Source organism: Bombina bombina, chromosome 6 (assembly GCF_027579735.1).
Source record: "Bombina bombina isolate aBomBom1 chromosome 6, aBomBom1.pri, whole genome shotgun sequence".
Lineage (NCBI taxonomy): Eukaryota > Metazoa > Chordata > Amphibia > Anura > Bombinatoridae > Bombina > Bombina bombina.
In genome coordinates this window covers 705,116,066-705,136,970 of record NC_069504.1, presented here as the reverse complement: position 1 = coordinate 705,136,970, position 20,905 = coordinate 705,116,066, and the positions used below count along the sequence as shown (strand labels likewise).

The 20,905-nt window shown below is 35.9% G+C and overlaps 1 protein-coding gene across 2 annotated transcripts in view; it reads left to right on the top strand.

Annotated features, from left to right (window-relative positions):
• DNASE2 (deoxyribonuclease 2, lysosomal) overlaps window positions 1–20,905 on the top strand; it is a 195,601-nt gene that overhangs the window by 31,348 nt on the left and 143,348 nt on the right. The window contains exon 1 of one of the 2 annotated variants that reach the window (XM_053717848.1): window positions 17,902–18,016. The exons of the other annotated variant lie outside the window; for it this stretch is intronic. The gene's annotated coding sequence lies outside the window, so the exon portion shown is untranslated. Of the gene's footprint in view, window positions 1–17,901; window positions 18,017–20,905 lie in introns of those variants that run through there. 2 annotated transcript variants of the gene reach the window in all.

Genomic DNA, 20,905 nt, shown 5'->3' with positions numbered 1-20,905 from the left:
TGTGTTGAGTTATTTTGAGGGGACAGCAAATTTACACTGTTATGCAGGCTGTACACTCACTACTTTACATTGTAGTAAAGTGTCATTTCTTCAGTGTTGTCACATGAAAAGATATAATATAATATTTACAAAAATGTGAGGGGTGTACTCACTTTTGTGAGATACTGTGTGTGTGTATATATATATATATATATATATATATATACACATACATACATATATATATATTATAGAGGTTTGTACCTTTTAAAAAAAAAAAATCATGCTTGTCGTCCACGGGATTCAAAATTCTGAGTTTAGTGGTCCCTGAGGTCCGAAAGTTTGGCGACCCCTGAATTAGAGCATGTAAGTTTTCGACTATAATGGCTCTTTAAAATGTTTTCCCACTGAACCATAATTTTAAAAAAGATTTCTAATATAAATGACTTGAACTGTGAACCTTGTCAAAATAATGTAGGTTCCCTATCTGTTACACTAGCTGAGCTCTGCATGTTTTGGAAAGTTTAATTGACATTATATATGTATATTATCAAGTATTTAAAACTAACATTTTGCTGTCAAAAAGATATGTGCGTATTATTTTTCATGAAAGGATGCCAAGAGAACGAAACACATTTGAAAATATAATTGAATTTAAAAGTGCCTTAAAATTACATGCTGTATCTGATTTATGCAAGTTTAGTTTTGACGTTCCTATCCCTTTAAATCCTGCACTGATCTTAGTAATCCCTGTATAGTATACACGTGTGTCTATATGGAAAGGACAAACTGCAGCATTAGTACTGTATTTATGCAGGATGCACAACACCTTCTCTGGAAGAAATAGAAAAAGCATAATATTCAAATGTGATTATGTGGAGAAACAAAAATGAATGAAAGTGAAATACATTTTTGCTCTTCATAATTACAAAGTTTAATGACCCTTTAAATGGATATTGTGCAAAATGTACGTATTCTATTTTGTTAGAGCATGTAATTGTAGCACTACTGTCCCTGAGAGTTAATGTGTTTAACCCCCACAAGAGTGATAAACACACTTATAAAGTTGTGAACCATAGCCAGCTGCTGCTTCTGCTTTCTTAAGACATGTAAAAGTATCATCTTGGGCAATCTCACTTCCTCATAGTATATTATAAGCTTTTATGTATGAGCATTAAATAAAGAAAATGGTCTTTAATGAGACTTGAATATATGGGAGGATGGTAGCTGGATTCTGATAGACTTGTTTAGCCTCTTTTATAAGCGTGTGAGACGAGGAAAGTGAAAAGTATTGATAAAGAGGGAAAGCGTGTCAGGTAGGGAGTGGGTACTGGAGATGAAAAGGAGAAATGAATGAAAAGTGAAGTCCAGCAAGGACGTCCCCCAGATATTGGGGAGAGAGGTATTACAAAGACAAGTACAAAACGGTTATATGTAGAAAAAGGACTATAGGGAAATAAAATGTAGGGCTAAAAGGGGGGAATGAGGGAAAAATGTGGGTGCTTGGAATAGAGACGTTGGGTGCTGAGGGAGAATAAGACCAGGAAAGACCTGACTTTGGGTGGCCTGTTTAATATCCCAGGACATTCTTCTAATGTTCTGGTTAGCAAATCCTCCTAAAAGTTTTTTGCTTTTTTTAAATCTAGTAGCAGCGTTTCCAAGATGGCTTGCCGCTAGGGATGGGCGAATGTGCTGAAACTGTAATTAGTTTTGTAGAACGAATAGTCATGTGGACATTTGTTTTGGACAATTGAATGTTGTTAAAGTGCATGTAAAGTCAAGCTACTTGCTCATCCTCATAGTGTGTAATGCCAAAAAAAAGGTAGTTTAATTCATCAATTTTTTAAATGCGCTGCTGAAAAAGAAATATATACTGATTTACCTTCTATTATTATCTGCGATTCCTCCGCCCGCCATTTTTGTCCCACATTTATGCTCTGATTGACACTTCTCTATTAAAATCGTGTTTTCACCCCCGGGGCGTCCAGCCACTTTTTTGACACGTCACGCGATGCGCATGCGTGAACTACACGATGACATTGAAGACTCAATGCTCGTCCACTAATCGTGCATGCGCAATACAAAGAAGCAATCATTTCGTAAACAATCAGAGCGATTTGCAAGTAAGTATCGCTGCTCTGATTGCGATTTCATTGGCACTGAAAACATAATGATATTTAAAGAAACACGAAGAGCTATAATATAATCAAAATAGCGTATATATCGGATCGATGCGTAGTGCTTGCTTGCAAAGTATTCAATGAATGGAAACATTCATTGAATACTCTGTTTCTAAAATAGTTACGGACTTTCAACGCATGCGCAATGTGAAACGAGGTGCCGATGGTGATAGCGTATTGATTTCGGTACGCATGCGCAGATTGTCATTAACCTTTGAAACTCATGCGCTAATTGATTCCTGATCGTGAACGCGCTTCAAAGCTACGTAATATAGCGGGCAGGACCGCTCTATACGTAATGCAGGGGAAATACAGGAAGAACAGGTTGGGAGGAGTTGAACATTATAACGGAGATACGTTGAATTAGATAAAATAACTAAAAATATTTTATTTGAAAAAATATTATTGCGGTTTCACTAAATAGTAGATTGTGAATAAGTAGGCAAGAGGTATTACAAAAAAAAATTACATTCACTTTAAGAATGAAAATCCATTAAAATTTGATAATCAAATGTTCTTCCCGGTTTTCGAATGTTACTTTAGTTTTCAAATGTTCATAATTAGATTGAATATCAACATTCAAAATGTCAAATGTAACATTCGATTTAACAAATACTATTCAGAAGTTCAATAGTTCATGTGGTAGGGAATTTAGTAAATTGATACACATATATCAATTAGAATGTTTCTATTTTGAATCTTGCATATAATTATATTACATTTCAAGAGAGCATTCAAAATACTATTACAAAGATATAAATTTGAATATTGCATAATTTGAAATTTAAATAGAATATTACAGTTAAAGATAGCATTCGAAATACTATTACATTAAACGAATGTTGTACAAACATTTAAAATTTTGAAACCAACGAACAAATGTGTTAAAATTAAATAAAGTTTTTGATGTTGTAAAACATTCGCCCATCCCTACTTGACACCACATAGAAGTTGTCCTGCTTGTTATCATTACTGGCCCTGTGCAGTGCGGCAGCCATCTTAGCTCACTGCTCTATTTGTAAAGGAGAGAACGTAGGCAGAGCGTGCACACTGGGCAGTACGAAGACGGTAGTGATGCATGAGTATTGCCATCACTACCTTCAAAAAATAATAATGGCACAAAAGGAATAAACGATTTAAATGTGTAAGTTCTTCGCAGCTAATTTGTGTAAAATAACATAAAGGTTGTTAAAACACTAATATGTAGCTTACTAGCACAGATATGTGTGTTACTATCAGCAAATAGGGTTACATTCAGAGCTTTATGTGTGTTACCGACAGCAGCAGGGGGTAACATTTAGACCTGTGTGTTAATGGCAGCCAATAAGGGAATTCTGTAAATGTAATAATATGATAGTAACAATATAACATTATGTATATTATATGAAAAAGCAAATAATAATGCCTCTTAAAGGGACATAAAACACCACTATTTTATTTCATGATTCAGATAGAACATACAATTTTAAACAACTTTCCAATTTACTTTAATTATCAAATCTGCTTTGTTTCTCGTTATCCTTTGTTGATAAGCAGGAAGGTAAGTTCAGGCGCATGCATGTGCATGTCTGTAGTACTATATGGTAGCAGTTTTGCACCAATGTTATACATTACCAAGAGCACTAGATGACAGCACTATTTCCTGTCATGTAGTGTTTCAAGCATGTGCACGCTAACTACCTAGAGATCTCTTCAACAAAGAATAACATCAGAACAAAGCAAATTGGATAGTAGAAGTAAATTGAAACTTTATTAAAATTGTATTCTCTATCTAAATCATGAAATAAAAATTTGTGTTTCGTGTCCCTTTAACCAAATAAAAAGGATATGCACCATCGGTTTTTCTAGTTCTTTTGAGAACTAATATTTCATATGACTATAGAAATGAATAAATGAACTTGTACCACTTTAACGGCGCTATATACAAATGTATCACACACTACCCTATCTGCGTGTAGGACCTGGTTTGTGCATGTGAAATGTTGTGCTGTATTGTGCGTGCTCTGTCTTCCCTGAGTGCTGCTTGACTGCACAGCAGAGTAAGCTCATTTTCACCTAACACGCCCTTTCAAAAGTGTTTTGTTACCGTAGAGAGGCAGGATGCAATAGACGAGGGTTTTTCTTTTTTCTGCTTTTAAAGGGTTAGGAAAATCAAAATGAAACCTACAAGAATCAGAGAATGTCATTTTAAGACACTTTTAAAATCTCTTCTATTTTCAAATGTGCTTTGTTCTCTTGGTATCCATTGTTGAAAATGTGATAATAAAAGTACATTTGAAACTTGTTTTTAAAATTGTATGTTCTATCCGAGTCGCAATTTTTATGGGTTCCCTGTCCCTTTAATCTCTGGTGCTTTACTGAAGCCTTTGAACCCCTTGCTTCGTCTGCACTCGTACCCTTGCACCTATCCGTATTACAGAGCTACCAAAAAGCAGGACAATTGTATATGTAAAAATGTTTAGATACAGCAATTCAATTTGCTGATATTTTGTTTTGCAGACCAAAATACCATTTCTTTCCAAACCTCCACGCTCAAAAAAATGAAAAAGAAAAAAGTATAGTATAGAAAAAGTCTAGAAATTGCTGTTTCCATTACTTAAATGGTTGCCAAGTCGTGTTATAATATTGTGGACTGTGTATATTCTTTGTAGTTTATGTATTTGTATTTGTTTTTTACATTTACGAAAACAACAGTAGAATAATATGCATGTGTTTTTTTTTGTACTTATCTGTTACCCTTGGCACACACTTATGTTGCCAGTCATTCGATACCAATTGGTATTTAAAGTGAATATCAATTTTGATGGTAAAGTGCCCGGTTTTTAAAAATTCGATTAAAAACAGGGGCACTTTAATTCATCAAAATTTACATTTCACTCCTGTTGAGAAAAAAAACTTACCTTTTTATCTTCACAGCAGCTCCAGCTTCCTCCAGCCATTTCTTATGTCAGAAATGATGAATGGTTCATCCTCCAATCACAGCTTCCCCCCGGGGGAATCAGTGTCTGATTCAATGCCGTGATTGGAGGAAGCCGGATTCCTCATTTTAGACCCAGGAAGAGGCTTTGCGACGGGTGGAGGAAGCTGGAGCTGCTGTGAAGATTAAAAGGTAAGTTTTTTTTTCACAACAGGAGTGAAATGTAAATTTTGATGAATTAAAGTGCCCCTGTTTTTAATCGAATTTTTAAAAAACGTGCACTTTAGCATCAAAATTTACATTCACTTTAAAAAAACTGTCTTTCTTACCTCTTATTTTTTATTTTACATTCACTTTAAAAAAACTGTCTTTCTTACCTCTTATTTTTTAATAAAAATAGTTGACAAATAAAATGTGTTCAAGACACAAATTCTGCCATTAAAAGGAAATGAAACCAATTTTTTTTTCTTTTGTGGTTCAGAATAAGCATGCAATTTTAAATAACTTTTCAAATTTATTTTGTTATATAGCGTAATTTGTTTTGTTCTCGTATTCTTTGTTGAAAAGTATACCTAGGTAGGCTCAAAAGCTGGTGATTGGTAGCTGGACAGATATGCCTCTTTTAATTGGATTTAAGCTAATGCCCAGTAGCACATTACTGCTTCAACAAAGGATACCAAGAGAATAAAGCAAATTAGATAATAGAAGTAAATTGGAATGTTTAAAAATGTATGTTATATCTGAAACATGAAAAAAAATATGGGTTTCATGTCCCGTTTTGTTTCTTTGTTTTTTTATTTACTATTTTGTAAATATAAAATTCCTTAATCCTTTAGCTGCAATGCATAGTTCAGCACCCACTGGGTTAAGGGTATTAAAACCAAGAACTTAATATATACATAGGGTTGCCAAGTGTCCAGTATTCAACCGGACAGTCCAGTATTTTAACAGGCTGTCCAGTAAAATCTGTACAAAAATACTGGACACTTAAATGTCCAGTATTTTTAAAGACCCCTGTCAGCTAAATGTAAAGGACCTTCTAGGCCTTTATGCATTAGAAATATGGCTCAGAAAGAAGTTACACTGTGCATTTTCTATTATATGTGTTACAGGCAACCATGAGGGTGGTCAATCATTGCTGGGTTGGTTACCTCTAGCATCCAAGGGGGTTACATCACTGCTCTGCACATGTGTTACTGGCAACCAAGGGGATAAAATGACTGCTTAATTATTTTTTGCTCTCAGAGTTTCAGGCTCATATTACGAGTTCAAAGTAAAAAGTTTGCTCTCTCATGTTCATAACGTCACAGTAAAAAATAGACTTTGAGAAGTTGCGAATACAAAATATGTATGCATATGTATTTAAGTGTTTATATTCTGTAAATACGTATATACAAATATAAATACATATGTACACACATATACATACATATACATATTTACCCATGTGTATGAATGTACAGTATCTCTATGTTAAAGCTCTTTGCAGTCTTTTTGTTTTATATATAACACCTGAGACCTCATATCTTTGAGCCCTTCTAACGTTTTAATGCAATATTTTTATTTAATATTTTTGTATCAGATAGTGTTATTATGAGTGTAACTGTACTTTTAAATGTTGATGTGTTTTGTAAATTCAGCAACGTATATCAAGGGAATTAAGCACATTTGATAATAGGAGTAAATTGGAAAATCATTTAAAATTGCCTGTAATATTTTATCTGAATCCGGAAAGAACAAAAATGGGGTTTATATCCCTTTAGTAGGTCCCATACGATGTAACCTGTAGTGTACTGCAAACATTTAACAATAAATGCTCTCAAGAATTAGAACATTATATTTTTTTATCAAGGCAAAGAATTTACTAGACTTGTGCAAAAATGCATACTTTATTATTCAGTTTGTAAACAAATAATGTAGTTATCCTCTTTCTTTGGCAATTACTTTGATCTGACACCAGATAAAAGAGCAATTTAAAATATCTAAATAGCTGATTTCTAAGTTTTAATAGGGCTGTTTTTCAAGTTCTCAGTATACTGTAAATAAGCCTTCTTTACTAGGTGTGTTACAGTATGATGAGCTTGTAGGCAACTTCGTAAATGGAGGCCTGCACAGAATTAAGCATGGACATAAGTGCTAGAGGTTTTCGGGTGATCCAGGGTGATCCAGTTGCTGATGGGTGATTTGGGTGATCCAGTTGCTGTTATGATTAAGATATATTCTTTGTGTCCTCATATTTAAATATACAAACATATTTATTGCAGATATGTGCAGAACATCTGTCCATTTAATAGTTTTAGGTAGGAACACTTTTACTATGTCAAGGGCACTTGGCAATCAGGCAAAATTTGGAATCTTATGATATATGGAAGCCTTATTATTCTGTAATAGTTCTGCTTACATACAAACCCAGTACAAAAAGAGTGGTGTCTTGCAGGGGAATAATATATTGTAATACTTCAAAGTGTTTCTTCACTATAAGCAGGTTGTTTCGCCCTCATTGGGGCTCTTCAGTATGATGTAGGTGCTATGTTATTGGACTAAAGCATTGATTTTAGGTTTACGGCTATATGCCAGTTTTGCTGATGATTACATTAATTTTCGTAACCACACTTTCAAAGCGTGAAATTAATGCTTGAGCAGAACAGCAGCACCAACCATAGACAGCCTGTTTGGCCCATTTGGGGCTCATTCCTCCATTGTATTAATCCTAGCAAAAAATAAATGTACTTATCTGTGCAAAATTGCAACACTTACAATTCAAAATCCATTTCAATATAATGGGCAGCCCTGTAGCAAAGGGTGGAATGCTCGAGGACATCAGCATCAACCATAATGACTTGAGTGAGAAAGAGTCCCAAAGTAGCGAAACAGGCTGCCTATGGTTGATGCTGTGTTATTTAAGCCTCATGTATTTCACAGTTTGCTATACTACTGGCTTAAACTGACAGAAGGATAAGGGGTGCCATATTAAAATGCATTTTGAATTAGTAATACTCTGTAGGATTATTTGTATATTATATGCATTGTATATTTATTCCTTGCTGAACTAATTAAATGGAGGGTTTATCTCACTCTTTTAACAACAATACATTTATTTGGTACAATGGGAGTCCCTGCTCTAAAGGATTTCCATGGGTGTAAGTGCAGACCCTGTTCCAAGGAGCTTACAATCTAGTGTTTCAGTGCTTTGCTCAAAGAGCTTACATTCTTGTATTTAAGGAGAACTTACCTCTGGGTACTTACAGTGTAGAGAAATAAAAGAAATCCCTGATGTAAGACTGCACTCAGCATGTGACATAACACTAGTCCCTCTGAAATCTTCAATCTTCCTGCCACTGCCATAGAGTATTCCAGTCTTCGTTATACTGCTTGCCAGATATGAATCAGTCTATGCACATCTTGTAAGGATTTTTCATCCAGTGCAAGAACATAGGTGCATGACACACTGTACCTTATAATGCAGTTTTTTTTTTCAATTTCTAATCTGAGGTATAAAATACAGGACCATCCCATGACCTATCAAATTGTGTGCTTCACTAGGACTCTCTGCTTCAAAAATCCAACAGTAGTACTTGTCCCATGTTGACTGTAGACATTCAAGTTTAGTTTCACAGATATAGTAGTCCTTGTTCCAGGTTGCTGCAGTTCTCAGATAAAATTGTAAACCAGCTGCAAGGTGCTTATTAGTGTCCCTATGTCAAGGCATTGCATTGAGGATATAAGTGCAAACATATTAATCATATCATTGTATTCTCTTCACCAAAATCCTTAACATTATTACATTAGACAGATATGTGCAGTAAGAATGAATTTAAGCCATTCAATATGATTTAATATCAGTTTATTAAAGTTATAGCAGTGTAAGTGTAATTATGCTTTATTGTTGGTGTTATGACTCAAGTTCTAGTGTCACAGAGATGATTTGTATATTGTATATCAATAAGCCTTGAAAAGTACAGAAAGCTTTAAACATACAGAACCAAATTAAAGCTAACGATTTCTATGAAATGGGAAAGTAAAGAAAAAGCGTGACAGAAATGTGAGAAATGATCTGACCTCACTGCACATGTCTGTAGGCTCTTGGAGCAGGATCTGTATTTACAATCTAATGTGGTAATGGGATGTCTTGCTCAAAGAGCTTACAAACTTGTTAATCTTAGAAAATCTTACCTTAGATACTTACAGTTTAGTAATATAAAAATCCTTGAAGGAAATCTGCCATCAGCGCGTATACTGCTGGCCAGATGCGCGTCAGTCTGATCTGAATTTATTTCAGATCGCCAGTTGTCTTTTCTTCATCCGGGTCAAGCAGAACAAACAGCTGCATCAGATGCTGCACCTTACAGTACAGTGTGTCATTAGGTTCCCAGCACCAGTTGGTTTGCAGCGTGAGGACATCTGACATCAGCGCGAATACTGCTGGCCAGATGCGCATCAGTTTGATCTGAATTTATTTCAGATCCCCAGTTGCCTTTTCTTCATCCTCAAGCAGAAAAAAACAGCTGCATCAGATGCAGCACCTTACAGTACAGTGTTTAATGAGGGTCCCAGCACCAGTGAGTGTGCAGCGTATAAATTGCAGACCCATGCACTGGGGTTTATATTCTAGGCCTTTACTAGAAGTCCTTGCTTTAGAGCATTTGCAGACTAATGATGCAGTAATTCTTACCATCCTTAAAGCTGGTTTAAAGCCTTTACTGCCAGCTGCAAGTCTTATAAAGATATGTAGAGGAAGCACAGAAAGGCATTGGTGTGTCCTACAGTTTTGGCTATAATACTTATAATGCTATAATATGTTTAAAAAATATATTTCTAAATATTATATTTATTATATTATATTTAATAAATTATATTTATTGTTAAATAAAGGTGTGAAGATAATATTAATTATTATTATGTAAGGTTTGTATGCTATGTTTTGTCTCAGAGTACTGGTGCCCATAGGAAGCTACAAAGTTTAATCTATTACTTCTGTAATTTATCTGTACAGTATTATTTTACAGTGTATAAAAAGATGACTTAGTATTATTTAGTTACTGAGTTGGGGTGATCATGGCAACACTACCTGTAGTAATTGGTGTTCATACCTGCAGCTCCCACCGGATGCCATTTGCATTGTGTTGGAGGTAGTCAATGTTCTTCTCACCAGCACATATACAGAGCTGTAGTTGTAAAGTTTAGCCCAGTCAATACTGAAGCTCAGCAGGATCAGTCTGGCAACTCTAGTAAAGTGAGCAGCAGTTATGAGAGTGGTTGCATTGTGTTGTCAGTTGGTTTTGTGACATAACTGCTGCATCACATAAGCCACTGCCCTAAGACTGTTACCATGACAACCATGCATCACATTATACCATGACTGTCAGTTTAGTCTGTTATTAGTGTAGCTTTAACATAAGATATTTAATTATGCATAACAAAACAACTTTGGAATATACTCATTATTTATTTTGCCCCTTTTCATGTAATTAGCTCTGAAAATTTTACATTGAGTTGGAACTGCATCCTGCTGACTTTTCAGAGCTTACTCTGCAACAAATATTTTCCTAATTGGCTTTAATAGATAACAACTGCAAAAAAAATCACTTTATACTAACTTAATGGCAATGTTTAGCCTTGTTGTCTGCCGACTCAAACTTATTTGGCTCCTCCAAATAAGGTGAGTATTGGGTGTAGTTTTTCTATTGAAAACCAATTGCAGTAAACAGGATTTTATTTTGTTAAACAAATGTTTACACTTGGCTGATATGTTATTCTATAGGACAGTAACAGAAATGTCTCCTAATTACAAGGTGTTTACAGTCCCTTTAAGTTCTAACAAAACTCCTATTATAAATCCTGAGTTTCCAGTGCTTCTATGTTGGGAATAGATTATTAAAATGACATGAACTGCTTTGGTCTGGTAATATCTACAGAGCTATGGCTGAGCCTCAGGATCATGTCATGTGATTACCTCTGGGGTTACCAGCCATACTAATTAGTATATGTAATTGTGCAGTGTAGCTAAGAAACTACAGGTGCTAGGTCTGTCATTACTTAATAGTAGAGTCCCCACATTTAGAAGCCTTTATGTCCGTATCAATTTATATTAATTATAGCTGATCTGAACCATACAAATAGGGTGTCCGGTATTTTAGCAGGCTGTCCAGTACAATCTGTACTAAAATACTGGACACTTAAAGACCCCTGTCAGCTAAATGTAAAGGGCCTTCTAGGCCTTTATGAATTAGAAATATGGTTCAAAAAGAAGTTACACTGTGTATTTTCTATTATATGTGTTTTAGGCAAACATGGGTTTGTTCAATCATTGCTGAGTGTTTACTTCTGGTAGCCAAAGGGGTCACATCACTACTACGTACATGTGTTACTGGCAACTAAGGGGATAAAATGACTGCTTAGTTGTGAAAAATATATGTGATGGGATCAAGGGTGGGGCCTAAGGTTGAGCTTTTGTGGGGACATTGTGTGAACCCAGCTAGAACACGTGTCCAGTCACCTATAGGTTGTCCGGTATTTTTATAGCGCACAGCTGGCAACCCTATATATACAGGTAGAAAACCGTTTATACACATTTCTTGGGACTGGAAAAGGTTTGGATTTTGGAATATTTGCATCTGTAAAATGGGACAATTTGCAGAGGGAATGGGACCAATTGTAAATAACAATATCTTATGTAATTTATTATCAGTTATTGGTAGAGCGCCAACAGATTCCTCAGCGCTAATTCAGTCAATATTTACATGACATAATACAGCTTATACATGCAACCTAAAAGTTTTATGTAATTCTTTTGTATACATAGTACCCTCAGAAAGATACTACAGTATTGTAATTAGAAAGCTGATATTTTTTGTTTTAAATAAATATAGACAATTATTTGCATTTAAAGGGATATAAAACCAGAATTTTTTCTTTCATGATTGATAGAGCATGTGATTTTAAACAACTTTCTAATTTGCTTCAATTTTTCTTCATTCTCATGGTATCATTTTTTGAAAAGCAGGGCTTTAAAGGGACACTCAAGTCAAAATTAATCTTTAAGATTCAGATACAGCATGCAATTTTAAACAACTTTCCAATTTACTTCCATTAACAAAATGTGCACAGTATTTTTATATTTACACATTTTGAGTCACAAACTCCTACTGAGCATGTGCAAGAATTCACATCATATACGTATATGCATTTGTGATTGGCTGATGGCTGTCACATGATACAGGGGGAGTGGAAATAGACATAACTTTGCAATTTATTTAACAAAAATCTTCTACTCATTTGAAGTTCAGACTAAGTGCTATTGCATTGTCTTCTTATCATGCATTTGTTGATTATGCAAATCTACTGCATTGACTGGTCCTTTAAGCTTAGGAACCGGCCCATTTGTGAAGAACTATATGGCAACAGTTTTGTAAGAATGTTATCTATTCGCAAGAGCACTAGATGGCAGCACTATTTACTGCCATGTAGTAGTGTTTAACACAGAATATCATGGGAACAAAGCAAATTTGATAATAAAAGTAAATTGGAAACTTTTGTTTTAAAGGGACAGTCAAGTCCAAAAAAACCTTTCATGTTTCAAATAGGGCGTGTAATTTTAAACAACTTTCCAATTTACTTTTATCACCAGTTTTGCTTTGTTCTCTTGGTTCTTAGTTGAAAGCTAAAACTAGGAAGGCTCATATGATAATTTCTAAGCCCTTGAAGGCCACCTCTTATCACATGCTTTTTTATTTTCATAACAGGGGAGAGCTAGTTCATGTAAACCATATAGATAACATTGTTATCACGCCTGTGGATTGTGGCAGACACTGCCCTAATTGGCTGAAATGAAAGTCAATAGATAATAAATAAAATGTCATGTGATCAGAAGGCTGGCAGAAGATTCTTAGGTACAAGGTAATCACAGAAGTAAAAAGTATATTAATATAACAGTGCTGGTTATGCAAAACTGGAGAATGGGTAATAAATGGATTGTCTATCTTTAAAAACAACAACAATGAGTTGAGTGCAGTGAGGTGCAGCCATATCCCTCTAGGCACACTGAGCAACGGGTCCACGTCTGGATTCCTGCATCACACTTAGGGAGACTTCCCTTAGAGTCATAATTTTGCATAAATAAAAAGAGAAAAGCACTCAACCTGGGAACGAACAATAGCATAATAGCTTGTTCTATGGCTAGTTACCACCCAAGAAGCAGACTCTTTTTGCTCAATATGTGCCTTTCACAGAGAAGAACTTTCCTGTAGCATATCTGTCTGATCCTAACTTAACAGTATAGTCCAGCCCCGAAATACCACATGTTGAGCAAAAAGAGGCTGCTTCTTGGGTGGTAACTAGCCATAGAACAAGCTATTATGCTATTGTTCGTTCTCAGGTTGAGCGCTTCTCTCTTTTTATTTATGCAAATTATGACTCTTAGGAAAGTCTCCCTAAGTGTGATGCGGGAATTCAGACGTGGACCCGTTGCTCAGTGTGCTTAGAGGGATATGGCTGCACCTCACTGACGAGGCCCACAATAGGCCAAAACGTACGTCTGGGGTTTTGTGGTTTCTCTCGTTCAGAGAGGAATTACCTGGTATTTCGGGGTTGGACTGTACTGTTAAGTCAGGATCAGACTGATATGCTTCAGGAAAGTTCTTCTCTGTGAAAGGCACATGTTGAGCAAAAAGAGGCTGCTTCTTGGGTGGTAACTAGCCATAGAACAAGCTATTATGCTGTTGTTTGTTCCCAGGTTGAGTGCTTCTCTCTTTTTATTTTATTTTTTTGTTTATGCAATACTTTGGGTTGTCTACTTAGAACATTTACATACGGCTAGATTTAGAGTTCTGCGGCCAAAGGGGTGCGTTAGCTACGCATGCTTTTTTCCCCCGCTGGTATTTAGAGTTGTCAGAAAAGCTGCGTTAGGCTCCAAAAAGGGAGCGTACAGGCATATTTACCGCCACTGCAACTCTAAATACCAGCGGTGCTTACGGACGCGGCCAGCTTCAAAAATGTGCTCATGCACGATTCCCCCATAGGAAACAATGGGGCAGTTTGAGCTGAAAAAAAACTTAACACCTGCAAAAAAGCAGCGTTCAGCTCCTAACGCAGCCCCATTGTTTCCTATGGGGAAACACTTCCTAAGTCTGCACCTAACACCCTAACATGTACCCCGAGTCTAAACACCCTTAGCCTTACACTTATTAACCCCTAATCTGCCGCCCCCGCTATCGCTGACCCCTGCATATTTATTTTAACCCCTAATCTGCCGCTCCGTACACTGCCGCAACCTACGTTATCCCTATGTACCCCTAATCTGCTGCCCCTAACACCGCCGACCCCTATATTATATTTATTAACCCCTAATCTGCTGCCCCCAATGTCGCCGCCACCTACCTACAATTATTAACCCCTAATCTGCCGACCGGACCTCACCGCTACTCTAATAAATGTATTAACCCCTAAAGCTAAGTCTAACTCTAACCCTAACACCCCCCTAAGTTAAATTTTATTTTATTCTAACAAAATAAAATAAATCTTATTAAATAAATTATTCCTATTTAAAGCTAAATACTTACCTGTTAAATAAACCCTAATATAGCTACAATATAAATAATAATTATATTGTAACTATTTTAGGATTTATATTTATTTTACAGGCAACTTTGTATTTATTTTAACCAGGTACAATAGCTATTAAATAGTTAATAACTATTTAATAGTTACCTAGTTAAAATAATTACAAAATTACCTGTAAAATAAATCCTAACCTAAGTTACAATTAAACCTAACACTACACTATCAATAAATTAATTAAATAATCTACAATTATCTACAATTAAATCAACTAAACTAAATTACAAAAACAAACAAACACTAAATTACAAAAAACAAACAAACACTAAATTACAAAAAATAAAAAAAAGATTACAAGAATTTTAAACTAATTACACCTACTCGGAACAGCCAATAGAATGCAAGCTCAATCTGATTGGCTGATTGGATCAGCCAATCCGATTGAACTTGAATCTGATTGGCTGATTCAATCAGCCAATCAGATTTTTCCTTCCTTAATTCCGATTGGCTGATAGAATCCTATCAGCCAATCGAAATTTGAGGGACGCCATCTTGGATGACGTCCCTTAAAGGAACCTTCATTCGTCGGGAGTCGCCGGAAGAAGAGGATGGATCCGCGTCGGCTGCTTCAAGATGGTCCTGCTCCGCGCCGGATGGAAGAAGATAGAAGATGCCGCTTGGATGAAGATGTTTGCCGGTCCGGATGTCCTCTTCTTGCCGGATAGGAGGAAGACTTTGGACCCTCTTCTGGACCTCTTCTTGCCGGATAGGAGGAAGACTTCGGAGCCTCTTCTGGACGGATCGGTGATACCCGGCGTGGTGAAGATAAGGTAGGAAGATCTTCAGGGGCTTAGTGTTAGGTTTTTTAAGGGGTGTTTGGGTTAGATTAGGGGTATGTGGGTGGTGGGTTGTAATGTTGGGGGGGGTATTGTATGTTTATTTAAATGCAAAAGAGCTGTTTTCTTTGGGGCATGCCCCGCAAAAGGCCCTGTTAAGGGCTGGTAAGGTAAAAGAGCTTTACAATTTTTATTTTAGAATAGGGTAGAGCATTTTTTTATTTTGGGGGGCTTTGTAATTTTTTTAGGGGGCTTAGAGTAGGTGTAATTAGTTTAAAATTCTTGTAATCTTTTTTTATTTTTTGTAATTTAGTGTTTTGTTTTTTTTGTAATTTAGTGTTTGTTTTTTTTGTAATTTAGTTTAGTTGATTTAATTGTAGATAGTTTATTTAATTAATTTATTGATAGTGTAGTGTTAGGTTTAATTGTAACTTAGGTTAGGATTTATTTTACAGGTAATTATTTTAACTAGGTAACTATTAAATAGTTATTAACTATTTAATAGCTATTGTACCTGGTTAAAATAAATACAAAGTTGCTTGTAAAATAAATATAAATCCTAAAATAGCTACAATATAATTATTATTTATATTGTAGCTATATTAGGGTTTATTTAACAGGTAAGTATTTAGCTTTAAATAGGAATAATTTATTTAATAAGATTTATTTTATTTCGTTAGAATAAAATTAAATTTAACTTAGGGGGGTGTTAGGGTTAGAGTTAGACTTAGCTTTAGGGGTTAATACATTTATTAGAGTAGCGGTGAGGTCCGGTCGGCAGATTAGAGCTTAATAATTGTAGGTAGGTGGCGGCGACGTTGGGGGCGGCAGATTAGGGGGTAATAAATATTATGTAGGGGTCGGCGATGTTAGGGGCAGCAGATTAGGGGTACATAGGGATAATGTAGGTAGCGGCGGTGTGCGATCGGCAGATTAGGGGTTAAAAAAATTTAATAGAGTGACGGCGATGTGGGGGGGCCTCGGTTTAGGGGTACATAGGTAGTTTATGGGTGTTAGTGTACTTTAGAGCACAGTAGTTAAGAGCTTTATGAACCGGCGTTAGCCCAGAACGCTCTTAACTCCTGGCTTTTTCCTGCGGCTGGAGTCTTGTCGTTAGATTTCTAACGCTCACTTCAGCCAAGACTCTAAATACCAGCGTTAGAAAGATCCCATTGAAAAGATAGGATACGCAATTGGCTTAGGGGGATCTGCGGTATTGAAAAGTTGCGACTGGAAAGTGAGCGTTAGACCCTTTCCTGGCTGACTCTAAATACCAGCGGGCCCCCTAACGCTGGTTTGGACGGCTAACGCAGAACTCTAAATCTAGGCGATAGTTTTTACAGGCAAATTAAATAAAAAAACAAGGCTCTATTTCTTTTTAAATGAAGAGACAGCAAAAATGCTAAAAAAAAGTCTCTGGTATTTTGGGCAATTTCTTCTCTGAAAGTCCTAATGGTGAAGGGGTTAAAGGGATATTAAATTGCTGAGAACAATGACAGTAGCATGGTTACTCTTCACAAGGTTATTGTTTTTCCTACTTTGCCTACAACTTTCTTCAAAGTCATTATCTTATTTTAACCACTTAAAAGTATTAGTAAGTGGAACTCTGCTTCTTCACACTGAGCGCCGCCATCTTGGAGCTTATATTTGTCATGTGACTTTTAAACTGCAAAAAGGTAACACTTGCGCTCTCTATTATGTGAGCTAAACTGAAGTACAAGGTACAGCTGTCAAAACCAGATCTGTGAACGTGACCTGCTTCTGTCACTTGATGCAACAATACGTGAGCTACAAGATGGCAACGCCTGGAATAAAATGCAGATTATGTCATAAGTTAAAATAAGAGAACGGCTTTAAAGACAGCTGCAGGTACAGGAGGAAATGCAATAGTATGGTGAGTAGTAACTATGCTAGTGTAGTTGTACCCAGTAGTTTAATGTCCCTTTGAAGTGCTATATATTTAAATGCCTCCTATAGCTCTCTGCGTTACAAATAAAGAAGCTGCATTGCACATGCAATACTCAAGATGTTACACGCAGCAAAATATGGTAAAAGATATTTTATGCTTTTCTGGCAGTCTTCATTGGAATGCTGCGATACTTGGTTTGTTAATTTATGCAGTCAAAATGGGAGACATCACTTTTAGGTGTGTTACTGGCAGCCAGAGAGGTACAGTCATTGATTTGTGTGGTTAAGGGTAAGGGTTGAAGTAGAGCTTTGTAGAGGGGATGTTGTGTGACGCCACCACTGACCACACGGGCCCAGTCACCTACAGGTTGTCCGTTATTTTTGTGGAGGGTAGCTGGCAAACCTAGCCTTGCATCCAGGCAGGTTTGGGGTTAACTGTCCGAGTCACTAAAAGCAGAAGCGGCTTTCTGTGGGTGCTAGTGAAAATAACTTAAAAATGGGGAAGTCCACAACAAGTGCTGTCAATAATCATGTGCCTGAGTTATGTCTTGTGACCAAGTTCTCAAAATGTATTCCTTAACAATCATCTTCAAAGTAGTGCCCTGGCTGTCTCACTGGACTGAAAGCTAGATATCCTAACGGTGAGTGTATTTATTTGAATGTTTTTTTACTCTGGTTTCTTCAGTTCTCAGCTTAAAATGCCTTTAAAAAATAAAATGAGAGAAATAGTCTAGCAGCTAACGTGCTACACTTAAAGGGACACTGAGCCCAATTTTTTTCTTTTGGGATTCAGATAGAGCATGCAATTTTAAGCAACTGTCTAATTTACTCCTACTATCAAATTGTCTTCATTTTCTTGGTATCTTTATTTGAAATGCAAGAATGTAAGTTTAGATGCCGGTCCATTTTTGGTGAACAGCCTGGGTTGTTCTTGCTGATTGGTGGATAAATGCATCCACCAATAAACAAGTGCTTTCCATGGTCTGAACCAAAAAAAATAGCTTAGATGCCTTCTTTTTCAAATAAAGAAAGCAAGAGAACGAATTAAAATTGATAATAGGAGTAAATTAGAAAGTTGCTTAAAATTGCATGCGCTATCTGAATCACGAAAGAAAAAATTTGGGTTCAGTGTCCCTTTAAAGGGACATTAAAGTAAAGGTCAATTTTGACAAATTAGTGCCCGGTTTTTAATAATCCTATTAAAAACAAGGGCACTTTATTTCATGAAAATTGACATTTCAAGCGTTTTCTTCAAAAATGTATCTTTTAATCCTGAAAGCTGCTCCATCGATTCCCCCGGCCGCCAGAAGCCTCTGCTTACGTCAGAAATGACGAATCCGGCTTCCTCCAATTATGGCGTTCTTGGCCTGAGGGAACGCCGTGATTGGATGAAGCCAGATTCGTCATTTTGGACCCGCGAAAAGGACTTGCGATGGGCGGAGGAAGCGCTGCAGCGGCTCTCAGGCTTAAAAGGTAAGTTTTTGAAGAAAAACGCTTGAAATTTCAATTTTGATGAATTAAAGTGCCCTTGTTTTTAATAGGATTAATAAAAACCAGGCACTAATTCGTTAAACTTGACCTTTACTTTAAACACCAAAAATGTTATTGTTTAAAAAGTTAGATAATCCCTTTATGTTCCATTCCCCAGTTTTGCATAACCAACACTGTTATATTAATATACTTTTTACCTCTGTGATTACCTTGTATCTAAGTGTCTGCAGACTGCCTCTTTATCTCAGATCTTTTGACAGACTTGCATTTTACCCAATTAGTGCTGACTCTTAAATAACTCCATGGGAGTCAGCACAATGTTAGCTATATGGCACACATGAACAAACGCCCTCTAGCTTTCAAATGCATTCAGATAATAGTCAGCCTTCAAGGGCTTAGAAATTAGCATATGAGCCTACCTAGGTTTAGCTTTCAACTAAGAATAACAAGAGAATAAAGCAAATGTGATGATAAAAGTAAATTGGAAAGTTGTTTAACCTGAACCATGAAAGTTTAATTTGGACTTTGTCCCTTTAGTTCATTGTAATTACAGGGTCTGTAGATCATAATGACACAGATACTTTGTAAATACAGAACTGTAGATAACATACGTGTGTTGTAAATACAGAAGAGAGAGATCAGCACTATAGAAATAGTAATAAAATGTAAATGCAAAGCCAGATGAAAAGGAAGATATGGCAGTTTAAATGAACAGACTAGATAATACAGTGTTCTCCACAGAAAATGTTGCCTACCGGGTGGCAATATGAAATAGCCAGGTGAGGGCAGTGTACATTATATTATAACAGTTTCTGCTATCCAAAACACAAATTAATTGCATAATTTAACATAAATGTACTTAATTAAAATATGTGCAATAAACATTGCAAAATTCTAATATTAGCTATTTTTAGCTTAATATTCTCTTACATTTTAGCCCGGGTTGTCATTAAAATCAGTTGAGTGGTGTATTCTGTGGAGAACACTGTAATACATTAAGGGGCTCAGGTAAATCTTTAAAGGGAAAGTCTAGGCCAAAATAAACTTTCATGATTCAGATAGAGCATGTCATTTTAAACAATTTTCCAATTTACTTTTATCACCAATTTTGCTTTGTTCTCTTGGTATTCTTAGTTGAAAGCTTAACCTAGGAGGTTCATATGCTAATTTCTTAGATCTTGAAGGCCACCTCTTTTCAGAATGCATTTTAACAGTTTTTCACCACTAGAGGGTGTTAGTTCACGTATTTCAAAGTATATTATTATAACTGTGTTGGTTATGCAAAACTGGGGAATGGGTAATAAAGGGATTATCTATCTTTTTAAACAATAAAAAATCTGGTGTAGACTGCACCTTTAAACTGCAAAATGTTAACTGGAATTTATCAATACTTTGTCAAAGAATAGTGATGGAAAAATAAAATGCTGTAATTCATGAGAAAATTTTATTTTAGCAATATTGTCTCTTGCAAACTGGCTTACATTTGTGGTATTAAAGGGACAGTACATGTTAATTTAAAAATACGTAGTGTGTCCTTAAAGGGACATGATTCAGATAGAACAGATTAAAAAAGTTGAAATTTACTTATCTAATTTGTTTCACTCTCGGTATACTTTATTGATCAAGCAGCAATGAACTACTGGGAGTTAACTGAGCCAATAACATGAAGCAGTGTTCAATTTTATTGTACAAATTATCATTACAGTCATTTATGTTAAATTATGCAATTCATTTGTGCTTTGGATAGCAGAAAATGATATAATATTAGAAAATATCACACTATTCTCACCCGGCTACTTCATAATGCCAAAAAAAAATGGTAGCAACATTTTCTGAGGAGAACACTTTTAGGTTATGTGTGATGCCAACAATCAGCATCTCCTGAGCCTACCTAGGTATCTATTTCAACAAATGATACAAAGAGAACAATACAAAATAGATAAAAGAAGTAAATTGGAAAGTTGTTTACAATCATATGCTCTATCTGAATCAGGAAAGAAAGAATGTGGGTTTCATGTCCATTTAAGAGATTAAATATA